At 42.3% G+C, this 19,043-nt stretch overlaps 1 long non-coding RNA gene across 1 annotated transcript; it reads left to right on the top strand.

The window, feature by feature from the left end:
• Window positions 1-1,014: 1,014 nt before the first annotated feature.
• LOC115459053 lies at window positions 1,015-18,750 on the top strand. The gene is made up of 4 exons (XR_003940196.1): window positions 1,015-1,123; window positions 17,042-17,047; window positions 18,064-18,068; window positions 18,741-18,750. It is a non-coding gene; the product is annotated as an uncharacterized LOC115459053 (long non-coding RNA).
• The last annotated feature ends 293 nt before the right edge of the window (window positions 18,751-19,043 follow it).

Here is a 19,043-nt window from a genome sequence, read left to right as displayed (position 1 = left end):
TTTAACGTGTGTAACTCTAGGTGCCATATATAGAATTTGGAGGTATGTGCCCATAATGCTGGATACATTACATCTAGAGAGAAAGATTTTTTGATACTTAAGAATCTGGTTATTCCAGCAATTTATGTACTGCCTAAAGTACATAAATCACTTATAGATTGTCCGGGATGACCCATTGTCTCTAGAAATGGTTTGTCCTTAAACCCCTTTTGAAGGGCCTCTTTTATCAAACCATGCTAGCGGTTCCCATGCGGCAATGCCAACAGAGCCCATTCAAAGTGAATGAGCTTTGTCTGCATTACCGCACTGGAAACTGCAAGCGTGACTTTATCAAAGAGGTCCTAATGTAAATATAGAAAAAAAAGAAGCCTTTACCTTGTCCCCCGCCCCCTTTTTCTCCTGGGAGGGGGGCATCCAGCAGAGGACAGGGAGGTACAGAGGTCTCAGGGCAGCAACAGCACTGGCACCTTTTAGTTAAAATGTTTAAAGTGTTTAAAATGCCCCAGCACTGTTATAAAACAAAGAACTCAGGTGTCCATAGCTGCTAGAAGTGTGTTTACATTTTACGGCCTGTGACTGTGGGAGAGGGGCAGGAAAACCTGTTACAAGGCTCCCGATTTGCTGTCTGAGGCCCCAGAGCAAGCTGGGAGCTAGAGGAGGGACAGTGTGGAAGACAGCCAATAGGAGCCAGGATCTGCTAAAGGGCACGAATTTGGACCAATGAGGTGGCAGGAGGCAGTCTGACCCATAGATTGGCGCAAATTTCAAGCCATTCCAGGGGACAGGAGGGGTGGAACAAAGAAAAAGTTTTGCAGTCGAGAGGCAGCCTGGGAAGGAGGAAGGAAGACAAGCCCAGGAAAAGAATGGAGGCTCCAAGCAGGGACTGTCTTTCTTCTATGTTTGTGCAGCGCTGCGTACGCCTTGTAGCACCATAGAAATGCTAAATAGTAGTAGTAGTAGTAGTCTGAGAGGAAAAAATCGGATCCAGGCAGGAGTGTGCAAGCTCAGGGACAGAGGAGGCATGCTGCAGGCTGATGAAGAGGGAGAAGACTGGTGAGTCCTTTAAAGGGGCCGGGGACTGAAGCAGATAGGAACAGAAGAGGAGGAGAAGGGGGTCTGGAGCGTGCTGGGGCAAAAGAGGAGCCGTAGCAGGACCCACAGAGGCCATTCTTCAGACAGAGAGAGAGAAGCAGAGGAGGAAGAAGGGACACACTGGGAAGCTGAGACGTGTTGGGAGCAGTGCAGAACTGAATAGAATCCCAGAGAGGTCCACCCAGTGCATCCGTGTGTGTGTGCTTGCCTGTCCAGAGAGGAGAGAGAGCCGGTCGTGTGACTGTCCTGTAAAGAAGAGGCTTATCCGGAGAGGGAAGAAGCCCCACAAGGAGAGAGACAGAGAGACACCCCCCTGCACTGAGTGCCCAGACTAAAAAGGAACAAAAAGGACACCCCCAACCCAGATATTCAATGCAGGTGGCCAGAAAAGACCTGGCTTTGAATATTCTGGTTTACCACTGGCATTGGACAGGAAACGTGCTGCCTGAATCTAAGGCCCGATATGTATACTTTGGGTGAAAGGTGAGAGAGAGGAGATATTATAGATATGTAAATACCTATGCAGCATAAATGTGCAGGAGTCAAGTCTCTTTCAATTGAAGGTGAAAGACTCAGAAGTAACCTGAGGAAATACTTCTTCACAGAAAGGGAATGGCACTTGATATACCACCTTTCTGTGATTTTTGCAACTACATTCAAAGCTGTTTACATAGTATATACAAGTACTTACTTGTACCTGGGGCAATGGAGGGTTAAGTGACTTGCCCAGAGTCAGAAGGAGCTGCATCAGGAATTGAACCCAGTTCCCTAGGAGCAAAGTCCATGGCACTAACCACTGGGCTACTCCTCCACTCACAGAGTGCAGTGGGAATCAAACCCACTTCCACAGGATCAAAGTCCACTGCACTAACCACTAGGCTACTCCTCCAAGGGTGGTGATTTCATGGAACAGCCTCCCAGTGGAAGTGGTGAATGCAAAAACAGTATCTGAGTTCAAGAGAGCTTGGGGTAAGTACATAGGATCTGTAAGGGAGCAATAGAGTAGATGGCATGGATGGGCAGATTGGATAGGCCATATGGTCTTTATCTGCCTACATTTTTCTCTGTTTCTATGAAAGGGCTACCTTTCTTAACTGTGTAAATCGATTTGAGAAATAGTTGCATGTATGTTAAATGCTGAATATAGTATGAAGGTTGTTGGCACTTCTCAGTATTTCTGTTGCTAATGCAACTACTCATATGAATCTGTGTTCTCAAATTGTGTGACAACTTTTAACTCCTGTTGATTATGGAATAAAAAATCTTGTTAAAACTTTGCTTTTGGAGTCTTGATCGGTAACACTGCTGCTTTCCAAGCTGCATGGAGAAATGGGGAATTAGCAGGAGGCTTAGAGCTGACATGGAGAGAGAGAGAAAATAGTGTAAGAATCCAAGAATCATTATGACGGGAAAGGGAGGAAGAGAGGGGATAGGGGAACTAATGGTGTGTTTGTGTGAGAAAGTAGATGCTACTGTGTGTATATGTATGCATAAGGCATCCTACTGAACACCATGGCTAATGTAGTGTCTAAGACAAGTCTTCAGACCTGTTCTGGGTACCTCACAGTCAGTCAGGTTTTAAGGATTCCCACAATTAGAAGAATTTACATGTGCTCAGTCTCCAATGTATGCACATTTATTTCATCATATTCACTTAAATATCCTGAAAACCTGATTGGCTATAGGTCTATCAGGAAAGGTTTTAAAAGCCCTGCTCTAAATCTTCATTATATGGTTTTGATTTAAAACTGCATGTCTTTCTTTATTCATAACAGCAGCTATGCTCCACTTCTATTTTTGTAAAATCTGTTTATTCAATATATTTTTTAAATGGCTGTTAACACAGTTCTGCTGCCCAGGCAACTTATGAAAGCAGCATGTGTGGCCAGCTCTACAAAATCTGAGTAACTATAAAACAATTCTTTGTATTCTCTATGGACTTGATTCATCCAAAATTATGGCTTAGAAAAATTCGTAAAGAAAGGTATATGCTGAGATTCAGGAATAAAAATATTTCAACCTCTGTTTAGGTGGCTTGGGAGCTTGCTTGTCTCAGTAAAATGAATTAAACATATTTCATATTGGATTTTAGACTAACCTTTTCTTGGAATCTCAAAGAGGCTAAATTTCAAAGCTATTTTGAAGAATAAAAAGCATTTTACCTGAGTAAACTTGCCTTCAGTTTGAATAAAAGTAAATCTGTCTTTCTTGTGTTTTGGCCAGGGTAAGGAAAAAATATACATAAATTTTAAATCTATTATTTCCATTTGAAAAATTGTTGCACAAAAGGATACTACTAGGAGTGCCATTTGAAGGATGGTGCCCAGAGTGGACCGGAGTGATTGGGCGTCGCTCCTCCCTGAAGAGCCCCTGGACCCTCAGACCACCCCCAGACTGTTGGATGATACCACTGTATGAACCCCAGATTCTCAGGACCACCAATGAACACTTAAGGTAGCCACTATGGGGGGACCTTATGTTGGGGGAGGGGACCCAGAACTGTAGGTCGAGAGCATCAGGCTGTGGCTTTGCAGGGCCCAATGTTCCAGGACCTCAGGAATACTGCTGCAATTATTGTCTTGTCCCTGGATTTAGCAACCTGCAGTACTGGGACCCCCTAGGTTGATGAATCCTGTGGGGCATCAAGGGGTGGTAATGGGTGAACCTTTACCGCACCTTGATGATTTCCACCTTAAATGTCATCTGCCATTTGGATACTCAGTCTCCCAGTCTCATAAGGTCCTCTTGCAATTGTTCTTTCTGTGTATGTGCATCATGTGTATGATATTGCATCTTGAAATGCAAATTGGGGTCATATGCGTTCAACCACTGATAGAATTCAAAAAACCATTGACTTCTCCCCTCCAAAATTAGGAAACATCAACATAACACTTGTATAATCTAACCTCATTGTTAAATGGATGATTTTTTTTTTAAACTTGTTTGAAATTTTAAATGTACAAATTTGCTATGCCAGGAGCCACTGAAGAGCTCTTTCCAAGGCTTGTAAAATTTCATTTGAAAACAAAAATAATTCTGAGCGAGTGCTAACATTCTAATCATCATTATAAAGTGATTAGGGTCTCAGCATACTGTAGTTCTTTCCTTTAATACATTCTCAATGATAGCCCTCTACCTGAGGTATGTTAGTGAACAATGCGTCTAAATCAAGTGCTACTAGCAAGATGTTACCAAGATCTCCATTGAATTCTTCCAAAAAAATTGATCATATGCAAAGAATCTCTTACATATGAACTCAATTCATGGACACAGGGTCTCAAAAAAGTCAACACACTTAGTGTAAACCCCCTAGTCGTGGAGCAGGTAAATTACAATAATTAAAGAAATAAATATATATGAATGTCATAGTTTCAAATAGGGTTCCCAAAATAAACTCCACACAACCAAGGGATTTAACAAGAAAATAAATATTAAAGATTTTATTAAAGGGTAAAGTAACAGAAATACTGAGATATGTTCCTTAAAGTTGGTACCAATTTTTAAAGTTTGATGGTATTAAATAAAACTAGTGCAAGGTGTTAAATGCTTTGTGATAAGTTACAAAGGAAATAAGGGCAATAAATATCAAAACACAATTACAGTTACCAAGACCCCAACCCCACATCTGCAATAACACAAAACATCCCAAACATGTACACAGCTCTAATTAGTGTACGCAGATCTGATATATATATTTTTCAGTTTGTGTGCACACAATAATGTTACTGGTATATCAAATCTTTGCTAGCATCGCTGCTTTCTTGCGTTGGGTACCTTGGTCTTCTCGACATCCACATCTCCTCAGTTGGCGAGGTCAGCTCACCGGCTCAGGAACTCCAGGATACCTACTGCTCTGACTCAAAAAAAAAAAAGCAAAAAAGAAAACCCTGACTCCATATGCTTGGTGTGTGTACTAACCTCAATCAGTATTTTCTTTGGCAAAGGACCTTGTGGACTAACTAGATTCCAATAAAAAGATAAGCAGGGGAAATTCCTATCTAACCCTCCCAACACATGACCCCTTTTCTTTTGTTCTGCTATACAACCACCCTCTAATCACACTGATGGGCTGCTAAACTAAATCTCCTAATGGCAGGCACTAAAAAAAACAGTTCCTTTTTAGTCTGAGCACTCAGTGCAGGGGGATCTCTCTCTCTCTCTCTCTCTCTCTCTCTCTCTCTCTATCTATCTTTGTGGACACTCAAACCAGCAGGCTTCTGTACTGGATCCTCCAGTGGCACAATCACCGATTATTATTGTGTTACACAGTTTGTTAGCCTCCCTAATTTCTGGTAACATTTCTACATCTGTCTGTTCATCCTGGCCAGGTGAATGGTAGTACACTCCTATCACTATCCTTTTCCCATTTACACATGGAATTTCAATCCATATGGATTCCAAGATGTGATTTGTTTGCTGCAGAATTTTCAATCTATTTGATTCAAGACTTTCCTTAACATACAGTGCTACCCCTCCACCAATTCAATCCACCCTATCACTACGATATAATTTGTAACCCGGTATTACAGTGACCCACTGATTATCCTCCTTCCATAAAGTCTCAGAGATGCCTATTATATCTAATATTTCAATTAGTGCAATATACTCTTAACTCTCCCATCTTATTTCTTAGTCTTCTGGCATTCACATATAGACATTTCAAACTATGTTTGTTGTTCCTATTTACATCTTGCTCAGCATGTGGCAGTGTGAATTTGCAATCTTTTGTCTGCTTTTTCTTTAAGGACATATGGAGGAGCATTTTGAAAGGGACATCCAAGTTTTGATGAGGATGTCCTCGCAAAACATCCTCATCCAGGGGCGGAGAAACCCATATTTTCAAAACAAGATGGAAGTCCATCTTTCGTTTCGATAATATGGTCAGGGACGTCCAAATCCTGAAATTTGGTCTTCCTTAGAGGTGGTCGTCCCTAGACTTGGTCGTTTCTGATTTTCAACGATAATCGAAACCAAGGGCGTTCATCTCAGAAACAACCAAATGCAAGTCATTTGGCCATGGGAGGAGCCAGCATTTGTAGTGCACTGGTCCCCCTGACATGCCAGTAAACCAACCGGACACCCTAGGGGGCACTGCAGTGGACTTCAGAAATTGCTCCCAGGAACATAACTTTTTTACCTTGTGTGCTGAGCCCCCCAACCCCCCCCCCCCTAAAACCCACTACCCACAACTGTACACCACTACCATAGCCCTTACAGGTGAAGGGGGCACCTAGATGTGGGTACAGTGGGTTTGTGGTGGGTTTTGGAGGGCTCGCTGTTTCCTCCACAAACATAACAGGTGGGGGGGGGGGGGGGATGGGCCTGGGTCCGCCTGCCTGAAGTGCACTGCAGTACCCACTAAAACTGCTCCAGGGACCTGCATACTGCTATGATGGACCTGAGTATGACATCTGAGGCTGGCATACAGGCTGGCAATCAATATTTTGAAAGATATTTTTTGAGGGTGGGAGGGGGTTAGTGACCACTGGGGGAGTAAGGGAGGTCATCCCCGATTCTCTCCAGTGGTGATCCAGTCATTTTGGGCAACGTTTTGTGCCTTGGTCATAAGAAAAACACTACCAGGTAAAGTCATCCAAGTGTTTGTCAGGGACATCCTTGTTTCTTTCGATTATGGGTCGAAGACATCCTAGTGTTAGGCAAGCCCATGTCCTGCCTTCACTATGCCTCCGATATGCCCCCTTGAACTTTGGCCATCCTTTGCGACGGAAAGCAGTTGGGGATGTCCAAAATCGGCTTTCGATTATACCGATTTGGACGACCCTATGAGAAGGATGTCCATCTTCCAATTTATGTGAAAGATGGGCGTCCTTCTGTTTCGAAAATGAGCCCAATGGCCTACTATGGTCTGTATTGCAACCTTGCTATCAGGATACCTATCTTCCTTGTTTTGGTAATATCTTTGAAAGATACCTTGTTCCAAACCATGCATCTTTGAACATCTGTCAGCCTTCCCCCAGGTTCTAGTTTAAAAAGCTGCTCTATCAACTTTTTAAATGCCTATACCAGCAGCCTGGTCCCACCCTGGTTAAAGTGGAGCCCATCATTCCGGAATAGGATCCCCCTTCCCCAGAATGTTGCTCAGTTCCTATAAATCTGAATCCCTTCTCCCTGCACCATCACCTCATCCACGCATTGAGACTCCGGAGGGAGCTTTGTCTGTCTCTTGAGACAGGCCTTCAGCAATACTACTTACAAAAATGTTTAAACAGAACCAGCCCAAGATCTGAACCTTGTGGCACACCATTGGTAACATCCTTTTCCTCAGGATTAGCTCCATTTACCTTTGTCCCTCTGTTGTTTCCACTCAACCAGTTCCTGACCAAATCAGTCACTTTAGAGCCCATACTGAGGGTACTCAGTTCATTTATTAGTCATCTATGTAGAGCCATGTCAAAGCGTTGCTAAAATCTAAATACACCAGATCTAGCACTCTCCCTCAATCCAACCCTCTGGTCACCTAGTCAAAGAAATTAATTAGATTTGTTTCAGAAGACCTGCCTCTAGTGAAACCATGTTGCCTCGGTCCTGTAATCCATTGGATTTGAAAAACTGTACTATTCTTTGTTTTAAAAGCATTTCCATTAATTTATTTACTACAGAAGTCAGACTTATGTGGCCTGTCGTTCCCATTCCTCTTCCTTACTTCCACATTCCAGTCTTCTGGGACCACTTCCAACTGTAGAGAAGAATTGGAAAAGTCAGCCATCAGAGTTGCTGGAACTTCCTTAAGTTTCTTCAGTACCCTTGGATGTATTCCATCCAGCCCATCCTCTTTGTCTATCTTTAGTTTAGCCAGCTCCTCATGAACACAATCTCTGAAAATCATTCAGGGACTGCCATCCCCTCAATTCCTATTTTGTGTTTGTCTTCTGCAGTCCAGCCCTTCAGTTGTGAACACAGAACAGAAATATTTGTTAAGCAATTTTGCCTTCTCTTTATCAGCTTCTACATATAATTCCCCTTTACCTTTGAGTCTCGCAATGCCACTTTTACACTTCTTTCTGTAACTAACATATCTAATTAATGTCTTGTCCCCCCGTTTTATCATATTGGTTATTTTTCTTTCCATTTGCATATTTGCTTTCCTTACTACTTTACCAGCTTCTCTTAGCTTTTCCAGATATTGTCGTTAATCTTCCTCTTTCTGCAATCCCTTGTAGTTATAAAGACTAACCTCTTTTTCCTTACCTTTTCAGCAAACTTCTTTTGAGAATAAAAGTGGCCTCCTTTTTCTCTTACTTTTATTTACTTTCCCTAGAAAAGGTTTGTTGCCCTTACAATAGCTCCTTTCAGTGTTGCCCACTCCTTTCCAATGTCTTTCCAGGTGTTCTTATCCAGACAGCAATTTAATATTTTTCAAGTCTAGAACATTCACGTTTTGAATGAACCCCTCCATACTTATTAATATTAAACTACATCGTCTGGTGATCACTGGATGCCAGATACTCACCTACTCTAACATCAGAAACACTCTCCCTATAGTAAGCACTAAGTCCAGTATGGCCCCCATTCTGCTGGAATAGTTCCCCCTGTAGAGAATTCCAGGATCTCCCTGCTTCTAAAGACCCTGGAATAGGGATGCCCAATCAACATCTAGCATATTAAAATCAACTATTAGTAGTACTTCCCCTTTCACAGCTATATTTTGAATGTCTTCAATTAAATCTCTGTCCATTTCTTCTGTCTGTGAAGGAAGGCTATATATCACACCAATGTAAATACATTTGCCATTGCCTCTTTCTAGATTGACCCATAGTGCCTCTTCCTTACCCTGTACATCCTGCAATTTTATCTTTACCATGCAATGCTACTCCCTCTCACTTTCCTTCCTTCCCTGTCTTTCCTAAACAGATTATAGCCTGGTATACCTATATCCCAGTCATAGTTCTCTGTGAACCATGTCTCTGTGATTGCAACTAAGTCCAAATCAGCCTCTTCCATCACATCTTCAAGATCTCATACTTGTGGCATTAGTATATGCGCTTTCCAGACATTGCCCCTTTTCCCATTTGTTGTAGAGGTATTAATTTTTCATGTACCTGAGAGATTATACTTACCTGGGGGCTTTGATCACCATGCCCCAGCAATTCTAGTTTAAGTTCTCTTCTTTGATAGATGGACACCATCTCTGCTCAGTAACCCTTGGAAAAGCATCCCATGGGCCAGGAAACCAAAATGCTCTTAACCACCAATCTGCACAGATACATATTCATCTCCATGATGCAAGCTTCTCTGCCTTGACCTTGACTCTCCACAGGGAGATGTGACAAGACATCGCCTGAAACCTGTCGCTTCATCCTCTCTTTCCAGAGCCATGAAGTCACTTTTGATACATTTGGAGCAGTACCTAGCATGTTCATTTGTTGTAACATGGGATGAGCAGCTTTGGATAATAGCTGGATAATAGTCCATTAAGCTTGATGAGTATCAGCAACTTTCTGTATCAATTTTGGCAACTGGAAGATGGCACGCCTCCCAGGACATCATGTCCAGTCTGCAAATGGACACCTCTGTATCCCTCAGAAGAGAATCACTAACCACCGACTACCTTTCACCTCTTATAGTAGTCACTGATCCACAACTTTGAGGATTTGAGCTCTGATTCCTCCTGTCTCTGGGAGGCTCTCACTGCCTCCATTTCCAGGGCTGCATATTGGTTCCTCAGTTCAAGGGCAGGAGGAGTCATGATATCGATCCTGCAGGGTCTCATGTTCTGAGTCCAGTTGTCCTCTTTTAGCACAGCTTCTTTTTCGCCCACTGCTGGAAATCTTTGATGCTTCATGAAGCATTTCATCAATGTGGATGCTTCTCAAACCTTGCCACCTCCTCTCTTGTTTCTTTCACTTCTTTCATGAGGGATTCATGCTGAAGAAATCTTGTACATGGAATTATCCCCTATCATGGGATCACATTTTCTGTCTACACACAGGCAGAAGATGTAACTGGGGCAACAGCTTTGGCGACACGGTGTTTCCCAGCCATACGCATTTGCAGAGGTATTTGCACCCTGTGGAAAAAAAAAAGAGAAAACAGAAAAAGCCCTACCAAGTCCCTAACATTTCCTCATCTGTCCTTAGGCTAAAAGTAGCAGCTGTTCTTCTTTGTCTAAGGTGTAACCCTCAGAAGTGCGAGGACTTCAAAAGAGATTACTTAGGTCACCTCTCCTTTTGAAATGGAGGTAAAAAAGAAATCCTGAAGCAAGCAAGATAAGAAGCTCCAAAAAAAAAATTTAAAGCAACTGTTTTTACCAGAATATAAAATTAGAATTTAAATAACCAGGTCCTAACATAAATAAATCAGACACAGCACTTGGGGCCCTGTTTACTAAGGTGCGCTAGCATTTTTAGCACATGCTGAAGAACTTAGCATGTGCTAACCATGTAGATGCCCATAGGAATATTATGGACATCTACATGGTTAGCGCACAAACGCTAAGGCACCTCTACCATAGCTTAGTAAACAGGGCCCTTGTACAAAAAGTTAAGAAAGTAATCTACTTCAATCTGCAATGTTTACCTCCTAATTGGCTGGAGAGCCTATAAATCAAAGCTCAGCCTTGGGGAGGGTGGGGGATGGGGTGGAAAGGAAGGGATTAAACACAAAACCAGAGGGCTTCCCTCTATTGGTACCTGGTCTTTTATTTTTATTCTGAATCTCAGTATTGTATAGCTCTGTTGCTGTTGTTCTGAAAACCCTGATGCTTCCAAACCCCATAAAAATGAACAACTTGAAAGATATGCTACCTTGAGAACTTACCTAAAAAACAAGCAGAGATTCATATCAGCAATTGTAATAGCAACATAGGGCTGATATTCAAACCAAATTGGATTCTTACAACAATTTACTTTTTTAGCATTATTCTTTGTTATGTATCCTATACTGTTTATTGTAAGCTATATTGAACTCCAACTTGTTGGGATAATTGTGAGATATAAATGTCACAAATAAAATTAATTAATTAATTAAAACAAACTTTCTTCAAGAACTTTAAACACACTGTTCAAACATTCTTGGGTAATGGGGCATCTTTTATCAGGGATTTCTGATACAGAAAGACCCAGCCCCTCATTACATGCTTCACTACAAAACTGTCAATAGGATTGTCTCTTCCTAGTGCCTTGGCAAAGAAACTGATGGCCACAATCTGGGTTCACATTGCCAACAATATTCCTACCAACACATTTTCACTGAAGGATAAAACTGACAATGAACTCTCTAGAAAAAACAGTTGCAAGTATTCTTTCCCCTCTTCTTTATATTCTTATATTTACAGAAATCACAGAGTTCTTGTATGTCCCTGGGTATACTTTCTGCTAGTATTGTCTGACAGAGATGCCATGATCAACTCCATACTTCGGAGGACCAATCACCATATCTCTTCTGGGACTGCCATCTTGACACTGTCTTCCAGTGTGGACAGGCTCCTGAATGCAGAGAGCTTAAAGCGAAAGCGAGAATCAGAAATACTACCTGATACATGTAATGGTTAAATGTGATCTTACAGCACAAAACACTGAATCACAATCTTCCTAAATAATGCAATAATTCCCAGGGACTTAGCTGATAATCTATTAATGGCTTCAATTAAAGCCATATTGTCTGACTTGGAAATGATATGTTGGTTTGACAATTGCCTACCCCAAATGGTGCTGGTCAATCATAATAGGAAACAACTTAAGAAGATAATATCCTCCGTGATCAAATACCCTGTCAGTTTGCAAGGCCATCACTCTGCATAAACGTTGCCTTTGAAGAAAATACCAAAGCCTGTCCCTCCTGAAGAAATGGTAAATAATTAACACTGCTCATTAAAAACTGGGGGATAAGGGTCTGCCAAATGCCAGCACCATTGAACGATTGCAGGAACTGCAAGTCCTGTGTATAGCATTAGTCACTCTGATGTGGCCAGTTCCAGACCCCTGGATATATTTGGCCCGATGGGTATGGCAGAGGAAGCAATACATGCAATCTGTCTAACTTGTCTGAGGGTAATATTAAGATCCGATGTATTAAATCAATCTCAAATACCAGGAAAGGTGGTTATAGGTCAACTGTCTTGTTGGGGCCAATTGATTTGAAAATGCTGGGGCAATGTGGAAGAATGTTTTTAGCACTCCTTCACAGTCACTATATCCCTGTACCAATAAGAGAAAATCATCTAGTAATGAATGACACATGTAAACCCATTGATTGTTCAATAATCGCCAATGTACAAAACAGCTGCAATTGTCCCAAAAATAAATGCACACTAAATAGAAGCACCCTAATGGAGACATTTAGTCATAGGTAGAATTTGTTCTCAAAATGGAAACCCAAAAGGTGATATGACTCTTAGGTGGCAGGGGTAAACAGCCGAAAATTGACTAGTGTCAGCATTTCAGTAATGATCCGGGCCACCTATCTGCCTAACCAGCTGAACTGTGTGATCTATAGAGGCTACCTGATAGAAACACAGCTGGGGATCAATATGATCGTTGCTGAGTCATCATCAGGGTATGACAGGTTGTGTATCAGGTGAAATTTGCATCTTCTTTCTTTGGCACCAGAGGTGATACAGTCAAGCCAGGCAGGGGGGGGTAGTGAATTGGCTATCTACACCCCACCTAGAAAACTTCTTTCTCAATCTTTTGCCTAACTAAGGAAGGGTATGTTAGAAGGAAAAGATGTCTCATTGATAATAAATATATATAAAACAAACCTCGGTCTAAAAAATGCAGTCACAGAGGGAGTGAACGAGAAAGAACAAATAAACATGTATATTATATATACACCATTCAAACCAATAATGGCATTTATATTTAATATAACATAACTATTTTTGTGTGAAGGAAGTGGTCTCAGATTATAAACTCACCAAGTGAGGCTACGCAGGGCGTTTTATGTCTCTAAGGGTGGACAAGTCTCTCGATCATTGAACCACTTCACTATTTTTCAATATTTATATCATGAGCAAAACCCTCAAGTGCTCAACATACAATGAAAATAAATTACGGTACCTAAAACATACATATATTTTGTCAACTCACTCACAACCTCCGTGACAACTCGCAGGGCACTTCACATCATAGTTAATGGAGATGTATGCTCCTATCAATATTTCTTCAAACAATTTTTTCAATTTCAGATAATGTAGGCACTTAGCTGGTGTGATGGTAGTCCACTCGCAGTTACTTGAAGTCTGTATACTCCAGACACTGGCTGCCGCGTGGGCCCACCTCTTGAACTTAAGAACTCTCAGTGTTCACAGCAAGGGATACTAACAATCCTCATTCATTCTCCCATGTTACAAAAGAAGAGCTTAATAGTCCTCGTATGACCTCTGTAAGTCCAACTCTGCAGGGTTTCATGTCCACTTCATCAGGAACTTCCAAAGGTGATATATCGCAAATAAGCTCAAAGAAAGCGTGCCTCTCTCAAATGTGTGCTCTGCTAATAATGTCATAGAGAGGCTTCTCCTCCTCTCAATATATAAACTTATCAAAGTTCAAATAATAGTATTCCACTCGATCAAATCATTAAGTCCATTAGGGATCAGCGTGTCTAGTTCGAATATCCAAAATTGTTCTCTCCGGCTAAGCACTTGAACTAAATCCCCTCCTCTAGGGGAGCTCACAATATGGTCCAGAATCAACCATTTTAATTGAACGAATTGATGACCTAGTTCAACACAATGAGCCACCATAGGGGCTGTCAACACTTGATTGTGTAATCTGCTCTTATGCTCAGTCGTCTTGTTCTTACTTGCCTCTATGTGCGTCCAACATACCACAGGTTGCAGGGACATATGATTCCATACACTACGTGTGTAGATTCACAAGTAGTGTTGGTTTTATACTGATAAACTTTATTGGAATTTTTTGGATGTTCCCACTGCAATCCCGGAATTGTCAGATTGCAAAATTGGCAATGTCCACAAGGTTGATGTCCCTGTAATAGCTCAGAAGTAGTCATTGTGGTTCCCAAAACTGCTGGTCTTACTGTATGAACCAACTTATCCCGCAAGTTAGAACCCCTGCGGTAAGCAATACAGGGTCTTTGATGAAATACTGGATGGAAATAATGATAATAAAGCCTGTGTATGGGATTTTGAAACCATGAGAAAAACCAGCACAGATCTCAGCCTGTATTTTCCAACCAAGGCAGTATAGACTCAAGCTTGATTGGTGTAGGGGGCCAGCTCCATCCGCATTACGGAATTGCTGACAGAAATACCCTTTATGTCTATGGATACAAATCCTACATAAGATGGAATTTCATGGGCATTAGCCAGTGTGAGTGGAAGAAGGAGGTCGCCAGCCCAGCAAAAAAATTGGAAAGATGTATCAATGGTGAGAAGGGAGGGGGGGCACAATGAGAATCTTTCCCTGGGCTGTGGTAAGAAATAGAACTTTGTCTTTTTAATCAGACCCTTTTTGAACAGTATTGATTTGACAGACTGTAAAGTCTAAGTCAAAGAAAGAAGAACTATACAGGATCAGGCAAAAAAAGAATTTCTATGAGAAATTTTACATACTTATTTAGTCATCATACTTACATATTACTATTAAACAACATTTAATTATCTTAAGCTATGTTGAAGTCACTGACATTTTAGCATTACTATCTAGCAATTTTGGCACATTAAAAATGTTTCAGCTAAAACACAGTAAAATGACATCATTCAAATAATAATAATAATAATTATTATTATTAGCATTTGTATAGTGCTACCAGACGCACGCAGCGCTATGTGTCACATATGTGTCAGAATTTTACAGTCACTGTGAATGCTCAAAATATCCACCCCAGAACTTTGGCAGTATGGGGCTTTTTAAATCTGGTTTCCAATTCTGTTATTGTTAGTTCAGGCCATTTCATATTTTTTATGTTTGCCTTTTCCAAATTCTCCTGTATATTGGATAACTATTCTGCTTCTATCTTGTGCTCTATGAGGTCCTTGTATATCTCCAGTACTTTTCTGGTTCATTTTTAGCTAATTGCATTTTAACTACACAAATATTCTTCCCCAGTTACCTGTAGAAGTTCTTGGGTTTGTCTTTAAATATTTTATTTTGATGTCTTTTTATTTTTCAGTGTTCTTCATGTACCCATAGTTTTCATGTTTCCGCTGCTACTTAAAATTTTATTGGACCATGGGAATTAAGGTCATCTTTTGTTAGTGCAGTATGTTTCAGCTTGATGTCTTGGATTGCTCTCATTATTTTTAAAATTCTCATTCCTTTGGGATACTCATCTAATAGTGATACATCTGTACGCAGTGATTTTTTTTTTTTTTTGTATTCTGTGGTTTGTTTCCAAGGAGATGTTATTTCACCTTTTCTTCTGGCCTTGTGTCCTTTGGGTAGCATTCTCTCAGCAATGATTTTTGCTGCACAATATTGTATTTGATTTATTATATAATAGCAATAGATGGTTCCTTTAAATAGACTTTGGCATTGATGATTTTCCTTTGAATATCAGGTTTACCTTAGGTAGACTTTTCCTTTCTTGGATCCTAACCTGTCTTGCATTGCTCTCATTCTCCTGTGCTGCTTTTCCTACAAATACCTTCTTGCACTTCTCTCTGAATAGGCCTTTTTTTCTGTGTATTTCATTGTTTGTTATTTTTTAATTATTCATTTAGCTATTTTAAGATGTTCTTTCATGTACCTTCTTATTTTGATTTGCCCAATCTTGAATTTGCACGACTTGTCTTTTGACACTTTTCCTTTGATATTTTTATTCTTTCTTTCAGTTTTTGTTGAGCTAGATATAATTACACATAGTAACACAGTAAAGGACAGCAGATAAAGACCCACACAGTCCATCCAGTATGGACAATATAGTGGTTAGAGCAGGGCCCACCCCTCTATGCAGGTCCCAGTCACTCATGCTTAAACACTGGTTGTCAAGTCTCTACCATTCCAACCATAAAGGCATCAAAGATGATGGAGTCTTGGTTATACCCACATTTCTTCCCAAGTACTACTGACAGCATTCAACCTACAGTCAAGATGTCTTCTCCTCCCCCCTGAGCTGCACAGCACCCTCACTTGCAGCATGTGACAATAAAGTGATCTACAACACTGGAGTTGCCGAAGCTTCCCCTGTCTTTTGCCATTTGCAGGACACAGACCATAGAAGTTTGTCCAGCATCGGCCTCAGCCCCAATGCTGGATTTGGCTAATCTTCTTTCGGTCTTTTGCCATTTGCAAAACACAGACCATAAGTCTGTCCGGCATTGGCCTCAGTTCCCACTGCTTGAATCAAAAATTGCAGAGAATGTGGTAAAAGCAGTTAGCTTCACAAGGTTTATAAATGATCTGGACAATTTCCTAAAAGAAAAGTCCATAAACCATTATTAAGATAGACTTGGGAAAAGTCACTGCTTATTTCTGGGATGAGCAGCATAAAAGCTTTTTACTTAGGATCCTGCCAGATATAGGATACTGAGCTTGATGGACCTTCAGTCTATTCCAGTATGACAATGCTTATGTTACTACTATTACTTAGCATTTCTATAGCGCTGCCAGGGTTACACAGCGCTGCACAAGTTTAACATGGGGAAGGACCGTCCCTGCTCAAAAGAGCTTACAATCTAAAGGTTAAACTATGTAGTGTAGGTATCATGAGTGGGGAAGGTGGTTATGCGCCAAAAGCAAGGGAGAAGAGATGGGCTTTGAGTAAGGACTTGAAGATGGGCAGGGAGGGCGCATGACATATGGGCTCGGGAAGGCTGTTCCAGGCATATGGTGATGCGAGGCAGAAGGGGCGGAGTCTGGAGTTAGCGTGGTGGAGAAGGGTACAGATAGGAGTGATTTGTCTGAGAGCGGAGGTTACGGGTGGGAACATACGGGGAGAGGAGTGTAGAGAGGTACTGGGGGACTGCAGATTGAGTGCATTTGAAGGTTAAAAGGAGAAGCTTGAACTGTATATGGTAGCGGATCAGGAGCCAGTGACTTGAGGAGAGGGGTGATATGAGAGTATCGGTTCACGCGGTAGATAAGACGTGCGGCAGAATTTTGGACAGATTGAAGGGGGGATAGATGGTTAAGCGGGAGGCCAGTGAGAAGAAGGTTGAATAGTCAAGACGAGAGGTGTCGAGCGAGTGGACGAGGGTTCGGGTGGTCTGTTCAGAGAGGAATGGGCGAATTTTGCTAATATTATAGAGGAAGAAGCGACAGGTCTTAGCTGTCTGCTGGATATGGGCAGAGAAGGAGAGGAGGAGTCGAAGATGACTCCGAGATTGCGGGCTGAAGTGACGGGGAGGACGAGGGCGTTGTCAACAGAGATGGAAAGTGGGGAAGAGGAGAAGAGGGTTTGGGTGGAAAGACAAGGAGCTCAGTCTTTGCCATGTTCAGTTTCAGATACCGGTTGGACATCCAGGCAGCGATGTCTGAAAGGCAGGCCGAAACTTTGGCCTGGGTTTCGACCGTGATGTCGGGAGTGGAGAGATAAAGCTGGGTGTCATCAGCATAGAGATGGTACTGGAAACCATGTGATGAGATCAGCAAGCCCAGGGAAGAGGTGTAGATCGAGAAAAGAAGCGGTCCAAGGACAGAACCTTGAGGAACCCCAACAGAGAGCGGGATGGGGGTGGAAGAAGAGCCATTAGAATATACTCTGAAGGTGCGTTGGGAAAGATACGAAGAGAACCAGGAGAGGACGGAGCCCTGGAACCCGAATGAGGACAGTGTGTCAAGAAGTAAATTATGATTGACAGTGTCAAAGGCGGCAGATAGGTCGAGGAGGATGAGGATGGAATAGTGACCTTTGGATTTGGCAAGGAACAAGTCATTACAGACTTTAGAGAGTGCTGTTTCTGTCGAGTGTAATGGGCGAAAGCCGGATTGGAGCGGATCGAGGATGGCCTGAGAGGAGAGGAAATCAAGGCAGCGGCTGTGGACAGCGCGTTCAAGTAATTTGGAGAGGAAGGGTAGAAGAGAGATGGGATGGTAGTTGGAGGGACAGGTGGGGTCTAGTGATGGTTTTTTGAGAAGTGGTGTGACTATAGCGTGCTTGAAGGTGTCAGGGACAGTAGCAGTGGAGAGAGAGAGGTTGAGGATGTGACAGATTGAGGGGTTGACTGTAGGAGAGATGTTGTTAAGCAGATTGGTGGGAATGGGATAGAGGAACAGGTGGTGCACTTAGAGGAAGAGAGAAGGAGCAGTTTCCTCTTCGGTGATCTCAGAAGGAGAGAGAGAGGAGGAGGCCAGGCTAGGTTGGTTGGGGGAGTGGGTTAAGACGTCACAGGGAGGAGAAGGCTTGGAAGTGAATTCAAGGTTTATCTTCTGCACCTTATCGCGGAAGTAGTCAGCTAGTGTTTGAGGAGAGAGTGGGGGGGGGGGGGGGTGGGAGCGGAGGGCACTTTAAGTAGGGAGTTGAGGGTGGCGAAGAGGCGATGAGGTTGGAGCCAAGAGAATTAGTTAATTGAGAATAATATTCCTGTTGGCAAGGAATAGGGAGGACTGGAAGGAGGATAGCATGAATTTGTAATGGGTGAAGTCTGACAGGGTGCGAGATTTCCTCCAGAGTCGTTCAGCAGATCAGGTGCAGGAGCGAAGGTAACGGATACAAGGGGTTAACCAGGGCTGAGGATTAGTGCTTAGTGTAGTGGGTCAAGAGACAGATGGTGCTAGGGTATCCAGAGCAGTGGAGAGAATTTCATTGTAGGCAGAGACAGCCGTGTCGACAGATTCGGAAGACGAGATGAAAGGGAAGAGATTGGAGATGTAGAGGATAGGGTAGGGGGGTCGACTGCCTGGAGATTCCTGAAGGCAGTGGCTATAGTTGGGCAAGGTTGAGGGGGAGGGTGATGAAGTGTGAGGGTGGTTAGGTGATGATCTGAGATAGGAAGGACTGAGGTGCAGAAATTGGAAGGTGAGCAGGAAGAGAAGAGAACGAGGTCGAGACAATGGCCATTACGGTGAGTAGGGGTGGTAGAGCATAGT

This window comes from Microcaecilia unicolor, unplaced genomic scaffold (genome assembly GCF_901765095.1).
Source record: "Microcaecilia unicolor unplaced genomic scaffold, aMicUni1.1, whole genome shotgun sequence".
Taxonomy (NCBI): domain Eukaryota; kingdom Metazoa; phylum Chordata; class Amphibia; order Gymnophiona; family Siphonopidae; genus Microcaecilia; species Microcaecilia unicolor.
This window is presented reverse-complemented; position numbering and strand designations above follow the sequence as displayed.